The sequence below is a fragment of the Schistocerca gregaria genome, unplaced genomic scaffold (genome assembly GCF_023897955.1).
Source record: "Schistocerca gregaria isolate iqSchGreg1 unplaced genomic scaffold, iqSchGreg1.2 ptg000066l, whole genome shotgun sequence".
Classification (NCBI taxonomy): domain Eukaryota; kingdom Metazoa; phylum Arthropoda; class Insecta; order Orthoptera; family Acrididae; genus Schistocerca; species Schistocerca gregaria.
Window position 1 is genome coordinate 12,939,146 of NW_026061707.1, and position 22,157 is coordinate 12,961,302.

Sequence of the window (22,157 nt, forward strand, 5' to 3'; positions counted from 1 at the left end):
TCTAACTCATTTATATAACGAATGCCTCAGGCAGAAAAAGTTCCCTCGAATATGGAAGAGGGCAAATGTGGTAATTATAAAGAAAGGGGCTGACAAAGACCCAGCAGAAACTAAATCTTATAGACCTATCTGCCTGCTTGATCTGCTTGGGAAGATTCTGGAGAGACTTCTGGCTGATAGACTGGCTGCACACCGAGTGCTGTGCGGAATGAGCAACAGGCAGTTTGGCTTCAGGCCTGGACGATCGGCATCTGATGCAATCGCCCTGGCGGCCGAGGTCTGCGGCTCTACCCCGTACAAGTACGTTGTTGGCATCATGGTGGATATAAGTGGCGCCTTCGACAACCTGTGGTGGCCTTCGCTCTTCTCCTGCTTAAGGGAGAAGGAATGTCCAGGGCCGCTATATGGCTGTCTGAGGAGCTATTGTGAAGATCGGGAGGTCTGGCTATCATCTGCTAGCACAAGAGTAAGGAAAACTATCACCAAGGGATGTCCCCAGGGTTCCGTACTGGGTCCGCTGTTCTGGGACATCCACATGGAACCCTTACTAGATACATTACAACAAAGTGATGAAGTGCTGGAGGTGATAGCCTACGCAGATGGTCTCCTCCTACTGGTCGGCGGCCGTAGCCGAGAAGACATAGAGCCTAAGATCGAGAGAACAATAAACACACTCCAACTGTGGTGCCGCAAGACAAAAATGACAATTTCACCGGCCAAGTCTACGTATCTTCTTCTAAAGGGACAATTAGCTCGTAACCCAACTGTTAGGATAGATGGATCACCAGTTCTCCGGCGACGTGAGACACGCTACCTTGGTATCATCATTGATGAAAGGTGGACTTTTGGTAGACACATCGAAACCGTAACTCAAAGAGCTTTACAGGTACTCAACAACCTCATCTCCATTGAGCACAAGCGGTTTCATCTTCCACCACATCTCATCAAACTCTATTATAACAGTATACTAACATCCATAGTGGGTTACGGATCCGGAGTCTGGGCACACAGGCTCACGAGGGTGGTGCCCGCCATGACAGTGAGGAGAGTGCAGAGAAATATGATCCTGAGATCAGTGGGGGCATACAGAACTACACCGGGAGGAGCCCTGTTAGTTATTATGGGGCTTTGCCCCCTGGATATCAAAATTCGGGAGCAGGCCGCTTGGTACTGGACTAAAAAGGGGAATTTGGAAAAAACCGAGGAAATTCTGGGCAGCAGGACTGAAAATAAAGTAGAGATTAGGAAAAAAGGGGAGCTGCTATGGCAACTTTCGTGGGAAACCGAAGAAACAGGGCGTCGAACCTTTGAGCTCCTACCAGGTGTCAGAGAAAGGATGGAAATGTCACATTTCGATCCATCCCGGGGACTCATCCACTTCCTCACTGGACATGGACCGTAAAAAGGCGACACCTGCGTGTGACTGTGGTGTTCCGGAGGGTACTCCTGACCATGTAGTCTACGAGTGCCCCCTTTTCAATGATGTGGCCTCAGTACTGCGGGACCAACTACCACACAACGACACATATAGACTAATCAGACATCGCGACACTTTCGACATCATAAATAAACTGGCTAACGCGGTATCTCAGAAAGTCCTAAAGGACTACCTGAAAGAACTATAGTAGTACAAGAAAGAGATAAACCAGGACACAGATAGAGTTTGATACCCTACTCCCAAACCGCCTGGGCGCGGAAAGGCCGACTTCCTCAGTCTGAATCCGCCGCGCCACAGGATTCTGGGGGGGTGGGGTGCAGCCTTACCGAACTAGACAACGCACCGGACTTGACATTAGGATAAGTTAGTTGTAGGACTTAGTTTTTAGACATTATTATTAGTAACCTGCAGCGATTACCATCTTGGCCTGCCCAGTGTCAGGGGCACGCTCATTGGGATTAGCTCAATGAGCAAGGCTCTATAGTAGGTTTATATAAATTAGCTGACACAACTGTAACGCTGTAGGATTAGTAACTAGTCTTAAGATTAAATGTTTGTAGTAGACTAACACTAATGTTGCCCATTGCTTACTGTTCACTTATATACTAACTAGTTACTACATAGGACTTAGAATTAGCTGCTAATTATCCTTGTATAACTAACTTGGCCCACTAATCAAATAAGGCAGTGGGCTAGATGTAAAATTAACATTCTTTTATGGAAATAAATAATTTAAAAAAAAAATGCTTTATCTGCGCCATTCGCCTTAATCACATCTGAGAGTAATTCTTAATAAAACGCCTGTCGCTAATTGTTCGTCATCACAGATATTGTTTTCTATACGGCCACGACGCGAAACTGATTTCCAAAATCCGTCTTCCTCCTCTGAGGATGGAACTTACGACCCCTGGTTTACTACACCAGTGCTGTACCACTTTTTTTTTTTTTTTTTTTTTTTTACCGGCTAATATTTGCAGCTATGGCGACCCATTACTGCTTGGCTACACATCTGACACGTAACCGATGTGCTCTCCAAACAACAACACTTGCTTTTCAGATCATGTCTTTCATACATGTCTACAAAATCACCTTCGCCTTCAAATACAGTTTCCTTGCGACTGACAGAGACGTAGCCAAAGTTTAAAGTTGCTATTTCCATTACATCGCGTTAATCAGAAAAACCGTAATTTACATTTGCAGCGGAACAAATTTCCCTTACGCCCAGCGTAGGTCTCGAACCAACGACCCTGGGATTAAGTGTCTCACGCTGTACCGACGGAGCTAGCCGGCTACCTCGGTGAATAGCTGCCGGGCAGCACGTCACACAGTAATCGTTTGGGTTGGGTGGTCCCATACAGCATCTCTCCATGCTGCCTAACGTTTTCCTAACGTCACACTCGTCACGTACTTCACTTTTATGTCATAATCATTTCTGAGAGGAAAAGAAGTTGCATAACAACACGCAGAGCTAGTGGCGCCAAATTAACACACATACCTTTTGTGACTCAAAAGCCGAACGAGTTACTTTCCGACGTTGTTTTAGATGTGCAAGTGCCAGTCAAAACTCGTGGTGTCGGCACTCTGCCGACCATTTCGCTAGTTAACACAGGTCTTGTTGTGTGATTTCAAGCTTAAGAGCATCTCCAAGCAAAAAATGGTCAACAGCAACATTCAGACGGTTTCGTACTGCTCAATTGCTACATTAAAACGGTATGTTTCTTTTTCAGAACTGGAAAAACGCGAGCGTGACAGCATTCGAACCTGTAATCTTCAGATCCGAAGTCCGACGCCTTTTCCATTAGGCCACACGGTCACTGACGACCAACTATAACATGTATACGACGCATCTCGAAACGCTCACACCCCTGAGGATTTGTGTTTTCGTTCTACACAGTCGCTGCCCCTTGCTCTTTCCCACCCATTCGTTACATTCAACCTCTTACGAGACCGACCAAATATAGACTGGGAAACAAGACCACACGCTTCGTGCATTCGGAATCGAAGGCAGGGCGTCCCTCGCCGCATTTGCTACGATGGCCATTTGCTACATCTGCAGAGGCAGCGGCGGCGGCGGCGGCGACGGCGACGACGAAGACGACTCCGACGACGACTGCGAGAGGCTCTGAGATATGTGAGAAATACATCTATAAAATGTAATTCAGACGGCCTCGTCCCACCTTATGCTGTACCGCTTTGGCAAATGCTTTATCTGCACCGTTCGCCTTAATCCCATTTGAGAGTAATTTTTCATAAAACGCCTGTCGCTAATTGTTCGTCATCACAGATACTGTTTTCTATACGGCCACGACGCGAAACTGATTTCAAAAATTCATCTTTCTCCTGTGAGGATGGAACTTACGACCCCTGGTTTATTAGAGCAGTGCTCTACCACTGAGCTAAAGAGGAGCGGCCTAGTGCTAATCTTGAGTACTTCGGCCTTACGGTCCTCTGCATCATCAGACTTCAGCTGACAACACTTCATATTACCGGCTAATATTTGCAGCTATGGCGACCCATTACTGCATGGCTACACATCTGACATGTAACCGATGTGCTCTCCAAACAACAACACTTGCATTTCAGAACATGTCTTTCACACATGTCTACAAAATCACCTTCAACTTCAAATACAGTTTCCTTGTGACTGACAGAGACGTAGGCAAAGTTTAAAGTTGCTATTTACATTACCTCACGTTAATCAGAAAAACGGTAATTTACATCTGCAGCGGAACAAAATTCGGTTCAGCCCAGCGTGTGGCTCGAACCCACAACCCTTGGATTAAGAGTCTCACGCTCTACGGACTTAGCTAGCCAGCTGCCTCGGTTAATACCGGCCAGGTAGCACGTCACACAGTACTCGTTTGGTTTGGGTGGTCCCATACAGAATCTCTCCATGCTGCCTAATGTTTTCCTAACGTCACACTCGTAACGTACTTCATTTTTATTTCATAATCATTTCTGAGAGGTAAAGGAATTGCATGACAACATGCAGAACTAGTGGCGTCAAAATTAACACACATACTTGATGTGACTCAAAAGCCGAACGAGTTACTTACCGACGTTGTTTTAGATGTGCAAGTGCCAGTTAAAACTCGCGGTGACGGCACCCTGCCGACCACTTCGCTAGTTAACACCGGTCTTGTTGTGTGTGTTTCAAGCTCAAGAGCATCTCCAAGCAAAAAATGGTCAACAGCAACATTCAGACGGTTTCGTACTGCTCAATTGCTACATCAAAACGTTATGTTTCTTTTTCAGAACTGGAAAAACAGGAACGTGACAAGATTCGAACCTGTAATCTTCAGATCCGAAGTCCAACGCCTTCTCCATTAGGCCACACGGTCACTGACGACCAACAGGTACATGTATACGACTCATCTCGAAACGCTCACACCCTGAGGATTTGTGTTTTCGTTCTACACAGCCGCTGCCGCTTGCTCTTGCCCACCCACTCGTTACATTCAACCTCTTACGAGACAGACCAAATATAGATTGAGAAACAAGACCACACACTTTATTCATGCGGAATCGAAGGCAGGGCGTCCCTCGCCGCATTTGCTACGATGGCCATTTGCTACTTCTGCAGAAGCGGCAGCGACGACGACGACGACGACGACGCCGACGACGACGACCGCGAGAGGCTCTGAGATATGTGAGAAATACATCTATAAAATGTAATTCAGACTGCCTCGTCCCACCTTATGCTGTACCGCTTTGGCAAATGCTTTATCTGTGCCATTCGCCTTAATCACATCTGAGAGTAATTCTTAAAAAAACGCCTGTCGCTAATTGTTCGTCATCACAGATACTGTTTGCTATACGGCCACGACGCGCAACTGATTTCCAAAATTCATCTTTCTCCTGTGAGGATGGAACTTACGACCCGTGGTTTATTAGAGCAGTGCTCTACCACTGAGCTAAAGAGGAGCGGCCTAGTGCTACTCTTGCGTACTTCGGCCTTACGGTCCTCTGCATCATCAGACTTCAGCTGACAACACTTCATATTACCGGCTAATATTTGCAGCTATGGCGACCCATTACTGCTTGGCTACACATCTGACACGTAACCGATGTGCTCTCCTAACAACAACACTGGCATTTCAGAACATGTCTTCCACACATGTCTACAAATTCACCTTCACCTTCAAATACAGTTTCCTTGCGACTGACAGAGACGTAGGCAAAGTTTAAAGTTGCTATTTCCATTTCATCTCGTTAATCAGAAAAACGGTAATTTATATGTGCATCGGAACAACATTCCGTTCCGCCCAGCGTGTGGCTCGAACCCACGACCCTGGGATTAAGAGTCTCACGCTCTACCGACTGAGCTAGCCGGCTACCTCCGTGAATACCTGCCGGGTAGCGCGTCACACAGTACTAGTTTGGGTTGGGTGGTCCCATACAGAATCTCTCCTTGCTTCCTAATGTTTACCTGACGTCACACTCGTCACGTACTTCACTTTTATGTCATAATCATCTCTGAGAGGTAAAGAAATTGCATGACAACATGCAGAGCTAGTGGCGTCAAAATTAACACACATAATTTTTGTGACTCATAAGCCGAACGAGTTACTTTCCGACGTTGTTTTAGATGTGCAAGTGCCAGTAAAACTCGCGGTGTCGGCACTCTGCCGACCATTTCGCTAGTTAACACCCATCATGTTGTGTGTGTTTCAAGCTCAAGAGCATCTCCAAGCAAAAAATGGTCAACAGCAACATTCAGACGGTTTCGTACTGCTCAATTGCTACATTAAAACGGTATGTTTCTTTTTCAGAACTGGAAAAACACAAGCGTGACAGCATTCGAACCTGTAATCTTCAGATCCGAAGTCCGACGCCTTTTCCATTAGGCCACAAGGTCACTGACGACCAACTATAACATGTATACGACTCATCTCGAAACGCTCACACCCCTGAGGATTTGTGTTTTCGTTCTACACAGTCGCTGCCCCTTGCTCTTTCCCACCCATTCGTTACATTCAACCTCTTACGAGACCGACCAAATATAGACTGGGAAACAAGACCACACGCTTCGTGCATTCGGAATCGAAGGCAGGGCGTCCCTCGCCGCATTTGCTACGATGGCCATTTGCTATATCTGCAGAGGCGGCGGCGGCGGCGGCGGCGACGGCGACGACGAAGACGACTCCGACGACGACTGCGAAAGGCTCTGAGATATGTGAGAAATACATCTATAAAATGTAATTCAGACGGCCTCGTCCCACCTTATGCTGTACCGCTTTGGCAAATGCTTTATCTGCGCCATTCGCCTTAATCCCATTTGAGAGTAATTTTTCATAAAACGCCTGTCGCTAATTGTTCGTCATCACAGATAATGTTTTCTATACGGCAACGACGAGAAACTGGTTTCCAAAATTCATCTTTCTCCTGTGAGGATGGAACTTACGACCCCTGGTTTATTAGAGCAGTGCTGTACCACTGAGCTAAAGAGGAGCGGCCTAGTGCTACTCTTGCGTACTTCGGCATTACGGTCCTCTGCATCATCAGACTTCAGCTGACAACACTTCATATTACCGGCTAATATTTGCAGCTATGGTGACCCATTACTGCTTGGCTACACATCTGACACGTAACCGATGTGCTCTCCAAACAACAACACTTGCATTTCAGAACATGTCTTTCACACATGTCTACAAAATCACCTTCACCTTCAAATACATTTTGCTTGCGACTGACAGAGACGTAGGCAAAGTTTAAAGTTGCTATTTACATTATACCACGGTAATCAGAAAAACGGTAATTTACATCTGCAGCGGAACAAAATTCCGTTCCGCCCTGCGTGGGGCTGGAACCTACAATCCTGGGATTAAGAGTCTCACGCTCTACCGACTTAGCTAGCCGGCTGCCTCGCTTAATACCTGCCTGGTAGTAAGTCACACAGTACTCGTTTGGGTTGGGTGGTCCCATACAGAATCTCTCCATGCTGCCTAATGTTTTCCTAACGTCACACTCGTCACGTACTTCACTTTTATGTCATAATCATTTCTGAGAGGTAAAGAAATTGCATGACAACATGCAGAGCTAGTGGCGTCAAAATTAACACACATACTTTATGTGACTCAAAAGCCGAACGAGTTACTTTCCGACGTTGTTTTAGATGTGCAAGTGCCAGTCAAAACTCGCGGTGTCGGCACTCTGCCGACCATTTCGCTAGTTAACACCGGTCTTGTTGTGTGTGTTTCAAGCTCAAGAGCATCTCCAAGCAAAAAATGGTCAACAGCAACATTCAGACGGTTTCGTACTGCTCAATTGCTACATTAAAACGGTATGTTTCTTTTCCAGAACTGGAAAAACACGAACGTGACATCATTCGAACCTGTAATCTTCACATACGAAGTCCGACGCCTTATCCATTAGGCCACACGGTCACTGACGACCAACCATCACATGTATACGACTGGCGTGGAACCTGTCGTCTCGCGGTGCGTTTTGGCGTTGGCCAGTCCGCGCCAGCGCGCCGTAAGGCACAGAGGTTCGCACTGGGGCGTATCGCTTCCAGTCGGACGTGCCCACAGGGGAAGTGATGCGTCATGTATAGCCTCACCTCCTCAAGTGGCTCTTTCCGCCTTCAAGTGGTGCCAGACGTTAAGCTCGGCATTTCTCGTTCTTGCCCGGGTGTGCCTTGCGACAAAAGGAAGAGCTGCGACCCAACCCGATGCGAAAGCGAAGGGTGCGTGGCACAGGGGGAGCTGTGTCGAGGGACGAACATCTGTCCCTTTCTGTTCGCAGGGCCCAGACCAGCAGGAGCTCTGCATGCCGGCGACTTCGTTTGTCGGCGTGGGATCGCGGAGCGAGTCGGCAAGGGTGCTTCGCCGCGCCCCTGGGTAACCGGGTCGTGTTCTGCCAAACCCAGGAGGTGGTGACATCGCCTGGGCCAGGTTAACTGGGTCCAGACCGCCGAACGTCTGGGGGACCGGCCCGGCACCTGAGTAGGAGTGGGTCCTTGGCCGTAAGGTGGAAACTCGGGCTAGTAGGCGGCGAAGGGCGAGAGGTGCATCCGCCTCTCCGGAGTGCGGGGTGCAGTTGCCGGAGAGCGTCGCGTGAAATCGCCGATGACGGAGCCATCGATGGGGACCAGTGCGCTGGCGACGGCGCGCTGAACCCGGCAGCTCGGGAGTGCCCTTGACCTTGTGGCGAGGTCGGTGGGCGAGCTGCAAGAAGTCCCCCCCCATGCCAGAGGAGCCGGTCCGGGGCAAGAGACGGGCTCCCATCTCTTTTATCACTCGTATAATCATGGCGACAACCAATACGAGTGACTCGAGTGCGCCTCAACGGGCTTCTTTTGCGCCGCCTGATCCCTCTCCTCAGGACGAGTCGGGACAGGCCGAAAATGAAACAGTGACGCAGAGACTAGCAAGAATCACGTTGCTCATGGAGCAAAACATTAAAAACGGAAAAATATGTCAAGCAGGACTTTCAACAATCAAAAATGAATTGGCTGCATGGGCCATTGCCCACGCAAAATTGGAAGGAAGGGTGGAAGAACTAGAAAAAGAGAACAATCGATTGAGGAAACAGCCAGTTAAAACCTGGGCTGCCGTGGCAGCGCAAGCTCCCACGAAGCCCAACACGACCAGAGATACCATAGATAAGGTGACAAAGAGGCCAGATACGGCAGTCTTCTTGAGGACCCTGCCGGGCCAAGACACAAGCGTTAAAATAATCCAGGAGCTATTCACGACTACTGTGGACCCTGTAAAAGAGAAAATAAAGATCAAAAGAATTAAACCAAGCAAGAATTCAGTAATAGTGGAAGTCGCATCCGAAGAGGATAAAGAAAAAATATTGATGAACCAGAAACTAAATTCAGTGATCAAGTGTGAGCCTCCAAGGAAAAGAAACCCTCTCGTGATTCTGTACGATGTTCCAACAGTAATGACCAATGAAGAGTTATGCGACACAATCAGAAAACAAAACTTTGAGCATCTGAGTGAAGAAGAGTTCAAAGACTGTTTTAAACTCAGATTCAAGACAGGTCCACGGGGTCGAGATGTGGTACATCACGTCGCTGAGGTTACAGCGCAGATGTGGAAAAGCATTACGACTATGGGCAAAATATATGTCGGCTTTCATGCCATCAACACTAGGGACTATGTCGTGGTACCTCGTTGCCACAACTGTGGCGACTTGGACCACATTCTCAGGCTGTGCACCAGGGAGTCGGCCTGCACAAAATGTGGAGAGAACGGTCACAACCGTAAAGACTGCAAGGCAGCGGCAATCTGCATACCATGCAGGAACCGAGGCAAGAAATCATGCGGAGCCACAGGTCGAAACTGCCCAACATACAGGATGCTTGAACAAAGACTGATTTCCAGGATTGATTATGGGTGAGCCCGGCATACTGAACAGGATGCCGAAACATAAGTCCCCGAGCAAAAGGAGGAGGGATGCTATGAGGGCTAACAAATTTAAGTTGTTCTTAAGGTCGCTTACGAGCACCGAGAAAACTGAAAACAGAGCCACACAGACTGAGATCTATATGATAAATACGGCAATACAGACAGACCCCCCCATAGCTGCAGCTCCCTCCTCCGAAAGCCGGGGAGCAGAGCCGACAGAACACCAGAAACGGCAAGGGCATCCTGTGGCTGTGGCAGTTTCCAGAGAGGAGCAGAAAAAAGTCATTCAACCAATACAGGAAAACTTGGTAACCAGTAGCTCTAGTACAAGTTCTCCCACACAGGGTACTCCAGTGGTTAGACTACCACCTGTGGACCCTGTAAGAGTGTACCCCAACTTGGAGTACACCATGCAATTAGCAAGACTTGAGCAGCCGGCTACCCTGACCACTGCCCTGAGACATGTGGTTCGTGTAGGACACGAAGAGGGACGAAAGATAACCTTCTCGGTGATGGAGGCTGTGGACAGAATTCAACTAAAATCAGTGAATCTCCCCACTGACTTTCGAGCCCTGCGAGACTTGTTAAGAAAGGTGTTTGAAAGAAGGGGCGAGAAATTCGACCTAAACGACATCTATGAACAGGCAGTATTGGCAAACGGACGAATTGCGTTCGACTGGACTAAGACCTGGCCACATGACCGAGTACACACCTACTTTCCATAATGACCAAAATAAACATAGGACAACTAAACACTCACAATAGTCGACTTGTGATGCAGGAACTCCGAAGGGAGGTGGAGGAGAGGAGATTGGATGTGCTCTGTCTGCAGGAGCCGTACTCCCAAGCTGGGAAAGTCGCATTTGCTGCCGCCACATGGCAAGTAATCAGCAGAGGAGAAGACCCAAGGGCGGCAATTATAATTACAAACAAACTCATGAGAGTTACCACTCTCTCAGTTTACAACTCCCCATTGCAACGTCGTGGAGCTCCAATCTCCAGCAGGAATCATCACCATCATTAATATGTACTTCCAGTATGGAGATGACATCGAAATACACCTAGACCACCTGATGAGGGTGACCACGGCGTTGCGAGGAAGGAAAATTGTAATAACAGCTGATATTAATGCCAAGTCCCCCCTATGGTTCAGTGGCACAAGAGACGCAAATGGAGAAAAGGTGGAAGAATACATTATGGCGTCGCAACTCGTGGTGGCCAACAGGCCTGGTAATCCTCCTACCTACACGGCAGGAGGAGGGCAGGGTACAAATATTTATGTCACTCTCGTGACACCAAATGTAACAAACATCATACAAAATTGGAAAGTAATAGGAAACGCCACCACTAGCGACCATAACTTAATAACTTTCACAGTAGGGGAGAGAGAGTGCCGCTAGGCCATGGGGTGGGAAATACAATTTAACTACAGGAAAGCTGACTGGGAACGGCTGGCGAGGGATTGCGACATTCCTCCATTACCGGAAGATGACATACAACAAGACATAAACGTAGACAACAGAGCAGATGAACTAGTAACTGCAGTAACCAGGGCGGTGAGGGCTGCTGTACCGATCAGGAGGAAGGCCATGGCGGCTTCTCCGTCACCGTGGTCGCCTGAACTGGAAGATCTACGCCAATCTGTCAGGAGGCTAAGGAGGCACTACCAGCGCAGTGTCGTCTGGCAGGAGAGACAAAGGTGGCAATTGCAGTACAGGGAGGCAAAACAGAGGTTCCAGAGTGAACTACGCGAAGTCAGAAGGCGAAGCTGGGAACACTATGTGCTCAGCCAGCTAGCACTGGATCCATGGGGACTCCCCTATAAATTAGTCAGGGAGAAAATCCGCTCTCCTATGGAGCTATCTACAGTCAGGCACGGGGACAGGATGACGGAGTCCTGGCAGGAGACTGCTGGGGTCCTCCTCCGGTCCCTGCTGCCTGATGACAATGCGGATGGGGAGACAGAGGGACAGCGGCAATTGCGAGAACAAGACCGTGAAATATATAATAATGACACGGCGGTCTACCCCTTCTCAGAAGAGGAGGTGGCGACCAACATAAAGCAATTTAAAAGAGGCAAAGCTCCTGGGCCAGACGGCATTGTGGCGGAGGTGGTGCAATTCCTGGCACCCCAGCTGGTTGCGCCGCTTACCCACCTCTATAATGATTGCCTGAGGCAACAACAGTTCCCAAGAAGGTGGAAAACTGGGAACGTCGTCATTATTAAGAAGGGACCGGACAAGGATCCTGCAGAAGTAAAGTCGTACAGGCCGATCTGCCTGTTAGATTTGTTTGGAAAAATCTTGGAAAAACTGTTGGCTGACAGATTGGCAGCACACAGAGTATTGTGCGGGATGAGCAGCAGGCAATTCGGTTTCAGGCCGGGGCGGTCGGCATCTGATGCAATCGCCCTGGCGGCCGAGGTCTGTGGCTCGACCCCACACAAATACGTGGTGGGCATCATGGTGGACATCAGTGGCGCCTTCGACCGCCTGTGGTGGCCCTCGCTCTTCTCCTGCTTGCGGGAGAAAGAGTGTCCAGGGCCGCTATATGGCTGCCTGAGGAGCTACTGTGAGGATCGGGAGGTCTGGCTATCATCCCCTAGCGAAAGGGTAGGGAAAGCTGTCACGAAAGGATGTCCCCAAGGATCGGTCTTAGGGCCGCCCTTTTGGGACATCCACATGGAGCCATTACTAGACAGCCTGCAACGAAGTGAGGATGTGCTAGAGGTGATAGCCTACGCTGATGACCTCCTCCTGATGGTCGGTGGCCGTAGCCGAGAGGACATAGAACCTAAAATAGAGAGAGCAATAGACAGACTCCTACAGTGGTGCCACACCACGAAAATGACCGTATCACCAAGCAAATCGACATACTTACTACTTAAAGGACAACTAATCAGGAACCCCACGGTCAGAATTGACGGCACACCGGTACTGCGAAGACGAGACACACGTTACCTAGGAGTCATCATTGATGAGAAATGGAACTTCGGAAAACACATTGAAACTGTAACCCAAAAAGCTCTGCAAATATTAAACAACCTCATTTCCATAGGACACAAAAGATTTCACCTACCTCCACATCTCATTAAACTTTACAACAATAGTATCTTAACTTCAGTAGTGGGTTACGGCTCCGGGGTCTGGGCGCACAGACTCACGAGCGTTGTGCCCGCCATGGCAGTGAGAAGGGTTCAGAGAAGCATGGTTCTAAGATCTGTGGGCGCTTATAGAACATCTCCAGGAGGGGCCCTATTAGTCATAATGGGGCTCTGCCCACTTGACATCAAGATTAGGGAGCAAGCAGCCTGGTATTGGACGAAAAAAGGGAACCAGGGGAAAATAGAAGAAATCATGGGTGTGAGGGTAGAGGACAAAAGGTGGATTAGAAGAAGGGGGGAAGAACTTTGGCAGGGGTCCTGGGAGACAGAAGAAACCGGTCGCAGAACCTTTCAGTTCTTGCCGAACGTGAGGGAGCGTTTAGAAATGAAGCACTTTCAGCCAACACGGGGACTGATCCATTTTCTCACTGGTCATGGACCCTACCCGACATACTTATGTCGGTTTGGGAAGAGGGCTACGCCCACGTGTGACTGTGGCGCGCCGGAAGGCACTCCGGATCATGTGATTTACGAGTGCCCTCTCTTCAATGATGTAGCGACCACACTTCGAGACGGACTTCCGAACCATGACACGTATCAACACCTCAGACGTGAAGACACTTTTCAGATGATTAATACTCTGGCCAACGAGGTATCACGGAAAGTGCTAAATGAATATCTGAGGGAGATAAACTAAGAATGCGAAAATGAACACCGATATTGTCTAGATCCCTTTTCCCATACCGCCAGCGCGCGGACTGGCCGACTTCACATCTCAGTTGGGATCCGCCGCGCGCAGGATTAGGGGGAGGAGGGGTCAATCTCACCGACTTAGAGATGCACCGGATTTGACTTAGGATAAGTTAGTTTCGTAGGACTTAGAATAGGATATTATGTTAGGTTAGGGAACTGCAGCGAGTTAACATCTTGGCCAGCCCAGTGCCAGGGGCAAGCTCTTTGGGGTTAGCTCGAAGAGCAAGGCTTGCAAAGTAGGTTTATATATTCTACTGGCACCTATGTGACGCTGCAGGTGTAGAAATTAGCAATTAGTGACAGTAATAGTTTCTTAAGTAGTAGGGATAGTTGGTGCAGTGCCCATTGTTGCAGTAACCTGTAGCACATCATATTTTGTAGTATGCTGCATTGTAATAATAATAAATGTATTAATATTATGACCCACTAATGCTATTAAGGAAGTGGGTTAACATTGTATAATTATTATTATTGATGTATACGACTCATCTCGAAACGCTCACACCCCTGAGGATTTGTGTTTTCGTTCTACACAGCCGCTGCCGCTAGCTCTTTCCCACGCATTCGTTACATTCAACCTCTTACGAGTCCGACCAAATATAGACTGAGAAACAAGACCACACACTTTGTGCATTCGGAATCGAAGGCAGGGCGTCCCTCGCCGCATTTGCTACGATCGCCATTTGCTACTTCTGCAGAAGCGGCGGCGACGACGACAGGCTCTGAGATATGTGAGAAATACATCTATAAAATGTAATTCAGACTGCCTCGTCCCACCTTATGCTGTACCGCTTTGGTAAATGCTTTATCTGCGCCATTCGCCTTAATCACATCTGAGAGTCATTCTTTAAAAAACGCCTGTCGCTAAGTGTTCGTCATCATAGATACTGTTTGCTATACGGCCACGACGCGCAACTGATTTCCAAAATTCATCTTTCTCCTGTTAGGATGGAACTTACGACCCCTGGTTTATTTGGCCACTGCTCTACCGCTGAGCTAAAGAAGCGCGGCCTAGCGGTACTCTTGGGTACTTCGTCCTTATGGGCGTCTGCATCATCAGACTTCAGCTGACAACACTTCATATTGCCGGCTAATATTTGCAGCTATGGCGACCCATTACTGCTTGGCTACACATCTGACACGTAACCGATGTGCTCTCCAAACAACAACACTTGCATTTCAGAACATGTCTTTCACACATGTCTACAAAATACCTTCACCTTCAAATACAGTTTCCTTGCGACTGACAGAGACGTAGGCAAAGTTTAAAGTTGCTATTTCCATTACATCTCGTTAATCTGAAAAACGGTTATTTACATCCGCAGCGGAACAAAATTGAGTTCCGCACAGCGTGTGGCTCGAACCCACGACCCTGGGATTAATAGACTGACGCTCTACCGACTGAGCTAGCCGGCTACCTCGGTGAATACCTGCCGGGTAGCACGTCACACAGTACTCGTTTGGGTTGGGTTTTCCCATACAGCATCTCTCCATGCTGCCTAATGTTTTCCTAACGTCACACTCGTCACGAACTTCCTTTTATGTCATAATCATTTCTGAGAGGTAAAGAAATTGCATGACAACATGCAGAGCTAGTGGCGTCAAAATTAACACACATACTTTATGTGACTCAAAAGCCGAACGAGTTACTTTCCGACGTTGTTTTAGATGTGCAAGTGCCAGTCAAAACTCGCGGTGTCGGCACTCTGCCGACCATTTCGCTAGTTAACACCGGTCTTGTTGTGTGTGTTTCAAGCTCAAGAGCATCTCCAAGCAAAAAATGGTCAACAGCAACATTCAGACGGTTTCGTACTGCTCAATTGATACATTAAAACGGTATGTTTCTTTTTCAGAACTGGAAAAACACTAGCGTGACAGCATTCGAACCTGTAATCTTCAGATCCGAAGTCCGACGTCTCGTTACATTGACTCTGGGGTTGATCCGCCGGGAACACAGCGTCTGCTTCATCCTCAGTACCAGTGACATCAACCACTGGGGAGTCATCCGTCGTTACCTCCATCGCTGAGTGTGGTAGCGGCGGTGCCGCGTCAGCACTCGGTTCTTTGACGTTATCGGCCAAAACATCATTCAAAAGAGGGGCATCTACAGGCGGGGTCGCGGGTGGAAGACCACAAGCCGCGGCAGCGTATGTCAGTGGCAGTGCCGTCGTCACAGGGGGGCTAGCGGCTTCACCGACAGGTATCTGCGTCACGCGTCTTTGTATACATTCAGAGCGCACGTGGCCGGGCGCACCACAGCCGGCACACGTTTTTGGCTGCCCATCATATATGACAATTCCGCGATGTCCATCTACGTAAATATATGAAGGTATGTGCTTCTGTAGATCGATCTTAACCTGCCTGACGCCGTTAAGCACCGGAAATTTGTGGGCTTTGGACCAACGCTCCGCAAAATTGTTAATGACCCTCCCGTAAGGTGTTAATGCAGAATTTATTTGCGCGGCTGATATTTCAAACGGGAGTTCGAAAATAGGTGCCGTTCGGATGCCCATTCCAGCATGCGTAATGCTGACGTCACTGACGGTACCATCTATATGTTTAAACTTCAGTACACCTCCACTGGACTCCACAATTCTATCACACATTTCAGAGGACGTTAATTTCACATAAACAACACTAGTCACGATAGAGAAATTTATCCCTACAATGTCATCAAAAGTAATCTTAGCTGTTTCCTCTAACCATGCTTCAACTTCAAACGAATTTGGTTTCGAAAAGTTCCTATCAAAGGTAAACTTCAAGGTATCTTTCCTGTTAGTCGGATTCATAATTCCATATCAGATCCTACAGAACGGAACGAATACTAATAAGCAGACGCTGTAAGCACGCGACTCACCGCCTGACGTAAACACTTCCTGCCACAGCGCGCTGGCCCTGGAGGTCCGCTCACCACCGCTGCCGTAGGCAGACTGTCCATTAGGCCACACCGTCACTGACGACCAACTATAACTTGTATACGACTCATCTCGAAACGCTCACACCCTGAGGATTTGTGTTTTCGTTCTACACAGCCGCTGCCCCTTGCTCTTTCCCACCCATTCGTTACATTCAACCTCTTACGAGACCGACCAAATGTAGACTGAGAAACAAGACCACACACTTTGTGCATTCGGAATCGAAGGCAGGGCGTCCCTCGCCGCATTTGCTACGATGGCCATTTGCTACTTCTGCAGAAGCGGCGACGACGACGACGACTGAGAGAGGCTCTGAGATATGTGAGAAATACATCTATAAAACGTAATTCAGACTGCCTCGTCCCACCTTATGCTGTACCACTTTGGCAAAGGCTTTATCTGCGCCATTCGCCTTAATCACATCTGAGAGTAATTCTTAATAAAACGCCTATCGCTAATTGTTCGTCATCACAGACACTGTTTGCTATACGGCCACGACGAGAAACTGATTTCCAAAATTCGTCTTCCTCTTCTGAGGATGGAACTTACGACGCCTGGTTTATTAGAGCAGTGCTCTACCACTGAGCTAAAGAGGCGCGTCCTAGCGGTTCTCTTGGGTACTTCGCCCTTACGGTCGTCTCCATAATCAGACTTCAGCTGACAAAACTTCATATTACCGGCTAATATTTGCAGCTATGGCGACCCATTACTGCTTAGCTACACATCTGACACGTAACCGATGTGCTCTCCAAACAACAACACTTGCATTTCAGAACATGTCTTTCACACATGTCTACAAAATCACCTTCACCTTCAAATACAGTTTCCTTGCAACTGACAGAGACGTAGGCAAAGTTTAAAGTTGCTATTTCCATTACATCTCGTTAATCAGAAAAACGGTAATTTACATCTGCAGCGGAACAAATTCCGTTCCGCCCAGAGTGTGGCTTGAACCCACGACCCTGGGATTAAGAGTCTGACGCTCTACCGACTGAGCTAGCCGGCTACCTCGGTGAATACCTGCCGGGTAGCACGTCACACAGTAATCGTTTGGGTTGAGTGGTCCCATACAGAATCTCTCCATGCTGCCTAAGGTTTTCCTAACGTCACACTCGTCACGTACTTCACTTTTATGTCATAATCATTTCTGAGAGGTAAAGAAATTGCAGGACAACATGCAGAGCTAGTGGCGTCAAAATTAACACACATACTTTATGTGACTCAAAAGCCGAACGAGTTACTTTCCGACGTTGTTTTAGATGTGCAAGTGCCAGTCAAAACTCGCGGTGTCGGCACTGTGCCGACCATTTCGCTAGTTAACACCGGTCTTGTTGTGTGTGTTTCAAGCTCAGGAGCAACTCCAAACAAAAAATTGGTCAACAGCAACATTCAGACGGTTTCGTACTGCTCAATTGCTACATTAAAAAGGTATGTTTCTTTTTCAGAACTGGAAAAACACGAGCGTGACATCATTCGAACCTGTAATCTTCATATCCGAAGTCCAACGCCTTATCCATTTTTTTTTTTTGTCGCGCTGACCACTTTTTTTTGTTATTTTTTTTTTAATTAAAGACTGTTCAGTTATGAGTAGGTGGAGACAAGGTGGGCAGGGGTCGGAACCCGAGGCCTGGCCGCAATGCCTCCCCCGTCCCGTCCCTGAATCACTCCCTCAAACAAGCTTTGTTATTTATGGTTGTTTTATTTTATTATTTTTATTATTTTTTTTCTTCACCAGGAACAGGGTAATTGAACAAAAGATCTTTATTGGTACAAACTTAAATACAAGAAAAATGCCATCCTTCCGGCGAAAATAACATAAGACATGATATTCGTATAAGGTGAGCAAGTTTTTTTAGTATGAACAAGGTGTAGGAAAAAAAAACTAATAATACTGATGGAAGCTAAGAGGTGTAAAGCATTTTACAGTGGAGTGAGGGAAAAGCCAGTGTTTATCAGGTGTAGTGCATAAAAGAAAGGAGGCGTGTGTCCATGCGCCTACTCCACTATGGGTTACAATGTAGAAAGCAGCGCAAGGGGTCTCCGATGTCAGCAGGTTGGGGGGGGGGGGGGGGGGGGCGGGAGTGCTGTCGGCGTGTGGTACCATCCAACTGAGCGGGGGTTACGTAAAGATCGCGTGTAGGTAATTAGCGAAGAAGGCGCGGTAGCGCGGTCGCTGTTCGACTTCGCTGTGGGCGGTTTGTAAGTACTGCCAGAAATCAAGGCGTGATTTGTCGCCATCATTATATATGTAGGTGATGGTCCATCCCTTGACCCATACAACCGCATGATTTTTGGTGGCGGGGAAATAAGTATTCTCAGGATGGATAAAAGTCCATGGGTCAATCGAGTCCGGCGGAACACGGAGGTAACAGGCAACGAACTGTCCGGCAAGTTTCCAGACGTCACTGGTGGCAGCACAAGTCAGTTGATGGACATCGTCATCCATGAGGTGGCAGATGGAGCAGAGTGGAGAGTCCTTTAGTCCGATGGCGTGAAGACGATGATTTGTGGCGAATTTTTCATTTGCGACCTGGTACCATGTTGTCCGGACTTTGGAGGGAAGAAAAGGCTGGTGGATGTGACGCCAAACCGTGGGCCACCGCGTGGACGGATGTCGCAGTTCGATATTGTTGCTGGATATGGAACGAAGGAGTGGGGTGTAAAAATCTTTAGGTCGAGGAGAACGCGTGGTCGGTAAGTGTGTGTGAGCATAACTGAAGTCGATGATGAAATCAGAAATGTGCGTCAGATGGTGCTTGATGTGTCCGACTGGTACTGGTGGTGTTATGGTCGCGGGCACAAGAATTTCCAGCAAGCTGCGCGTAAGGGAGGTGCCCCCGTGCCACTGCTTGTGCATGGTGGATATGTACAAGGACGCCGCGCGGAGTCGCACATTGACAAGTCCGAGGCCACCCGCTCGCGGGGGAAGGGTGAGCGTGTCGTAGCGGACCTTAAAGAGCGTACCAGCCGTAAGGAAGTATCCGAAGGCAGCCTGGAGGCTACGTCCAATAGTTGATGGCAGCGGGAGGACCTGTGCAATGTGGACCATTCTGGACGCCACATGTTGATTGAGGTATTGGACACGTTGTAAAGAATCGAGTCGTCGGAGAAGATTTTGTCGCACCGTCGTGCGGATGGTTTGAAGAGCACGCCGAAAATTGATGGCAGCGGAGCGGCGCACGGTGGAAGTGAAAATGATACCAAGGTATCGTAGTTTCTGTACACACGGGAGAGGTGCTAAGTCGTCGTGTGAGAGGCCGCGTCCAATGGGCATCGCCGCGGATTTAGTCACATTCATGTTACTGCCCGCTGCAGTGCCGTACGTTGATATCAAATCAAGTACCGTGTGTGTTTCACTTCGTGAGCGGATCAAGAGGAGGAGGTCGTCCGCATACGCACGACATCGAAAACTGTGCTGTCGCAAAGTGAGACCAGAAAGGTGGCTCGTCAGACTCCCGATGAGTGGCTCCAGGCTGATGGCATAGAGTAGGGTCGAAAGTGGGCAGCCTTGCCGTACGGAACGTCGGATCGCCACTGGTCCCGCCACACGCCCATTAACCTGAATCAGCGATTCGGCGGTGCCGCACAGGCGCCGGATTACGTCAATAAAGGCTGGTGGAAAACCCAAGCGGTTCATCACGGAGAACAGAAAAGGATGCCGCACTTTGTCGAATGCGCTGTCAAAATCAATGGCAACCACTGCGGCGCGGAGTCTGCACGCCGCTGCCAGTGCAATTAAATCGCGACATTCTCCTGTGGCCGTTTGTACATTAACTGACCCGCCCGGAGTTGTCTGTTCCGGGGATAGAATGCTAGGCAGGACCTTGCGGCATCGCGTTGCCAAGAGGCGTGTAAAAATTTTACAGTCTGCGTTAAGTAGAGTCAGGGGACGGTAATGTGCTGTCGTCACACCTGGTGTCGGTTTGTGGATGGGTATAATAATTCCCGTGACGAAGGACGGCGGTACGCCGTTCCCCATCGTCAGCAGTTCATGAAACATCGTTGTCCACCGTGACGCCATTAGTGTGAAGAAAGCGCGATAAAATTCTATCGGCCATCCGTCGACGCCAGGTGACTTATTCAGAGCACCTTTTTTGATTGCATCGTGGATTTCGTCGCGCGTAATGGGCTCCATCAGCTCATCCGCTTCGTCGCTGGTGAGGGTGCGAGTTACGTGTGGTAACACAGACTCCTCAGCGTGGTTGTTGGTAGTCTCCTCCTGGTACATTGTGCGGTAGTGGTCAACAAAGGCACTGACGATTTCGGCCTGGCAAGTGACGTGCTGGCCGCGACAGGTTGTGATCTCGGTGATGAGTTGTTGTCGCCGATGTTTCCTATCGGAGGCGATATGATGCATGGTCGGATGTTCCTGTTCCGCCGAATCTTGATATCGGGTTCGCACCATAGCCCCCTGCAGTCGACGGCGTGTCAAAGTTACAATTTGGGCCTTAATCCTGCTGCGTTCCCTCTGGGTGTCGGGTGTGGGCGGTTGGGCGTCCAGGTCGCGGAGTACGGCGTAGAAATAGTCGGTAGTGTGCCGGCGCCACATAGCAACTTCCTTTCCATACTGAATCAAAGTACGTCGAATGGCAGGTTTGGCATATTCCAGCCACCAGGTCAAGGTCGTGCAGTATTTAGGTAAGCGACGTTCACAGGTGGCCCATGTCTCGGTGACACGTTGAAGACATTTGGGATCATGAAGATGGGAGGTGTTTAGCTTCCACGGTGCACGACCACGCCAGACCACTTGCTTGGGGAAGAGAATGTTGCAGATGTAGGCAGTGGTCCGAAAAGGCCAGGGGCCAAAGTTCTGCACCTTGGACTGCAGGTGTGAGTTCCCGAGAGACGTAAATTCTGTCCAGGCGGCTCGCGGAGTGACTCGTCTGGTAAGTATGTCCAGGGGCGTCGCCGTGCTGAACTTCCCAAGTGTCGCGGAGCAACAGATCTCGGACGACAAGACGCAGTTCTTGACAGGTGTTGTAGTGGGGCACTTGATCTTTAGGGTGCAAGACACAATTAAAATCACCCCCAAACAAGTAATGGTCGCAGCGTCCAAGAAACAGAGGAGCGATTTCTTCTGAATAGAAGAGTGCCCTGTCGCGTCTGCGTGTGGAGCCCGACGGAGCGTAAATGTTGACGATAAGCGTCCCCATGACGGTGACGGCCATGCCTCTGGCAGATGGAAGGTATGTGATATCGGCCTCTGGAATGCCTTCTCTGGCGTAGATGGCTACGCCGCGTCCCAGGTGGTCACCAGGAGAAGGATAAGTGTTATATCCCGCGACGTCTGGAAGTGTGGCCAAGTGTACTTCCTGTAGTAGTGCTATATCGACGTCTGACGCCCATATCATCTCTCGCAGCAGTTGAAGTTTCACGGGTGAGCTGATGGTGTTAGTGTTGATCGTCGCTATTCGGTAGGTTTGGAGCCGTCCCCCGCCGTGAAGGGGAACTCCACCGGCGGAGGATGAAGAGGGGCGAGGCAACGGCGAGTCGTGCCGTGCGCCACCTGACGGCGTTATCAGCGGCGTAACGATGCTTCCGTCTGGGGTAACTCTGTCCCCAGCGTGTGGTCCGGGTCCTCGTCGACG

At 48.9% G+C, this 22,157-nt stretch overlaps 1 non-coding gene across 1 annotated transcript; it reads right to left on the bottom strand.

The window, feature by feature from the left end:
- Nucleotides 1-5,700: 5,700 nt before the first annotated feature.
- On the bottom strand, nt 5,701-5,773 carry Trnak-cuu (transfer RNA lysine (anticodon CUU)). The gene has a single exon. It is a non-coding gene; the product is annotated as a tRNA-Lys (tRNA).
- Between the last annotated feature and the right edge of the window lie 16,384 nt (nt 5,774-22,157).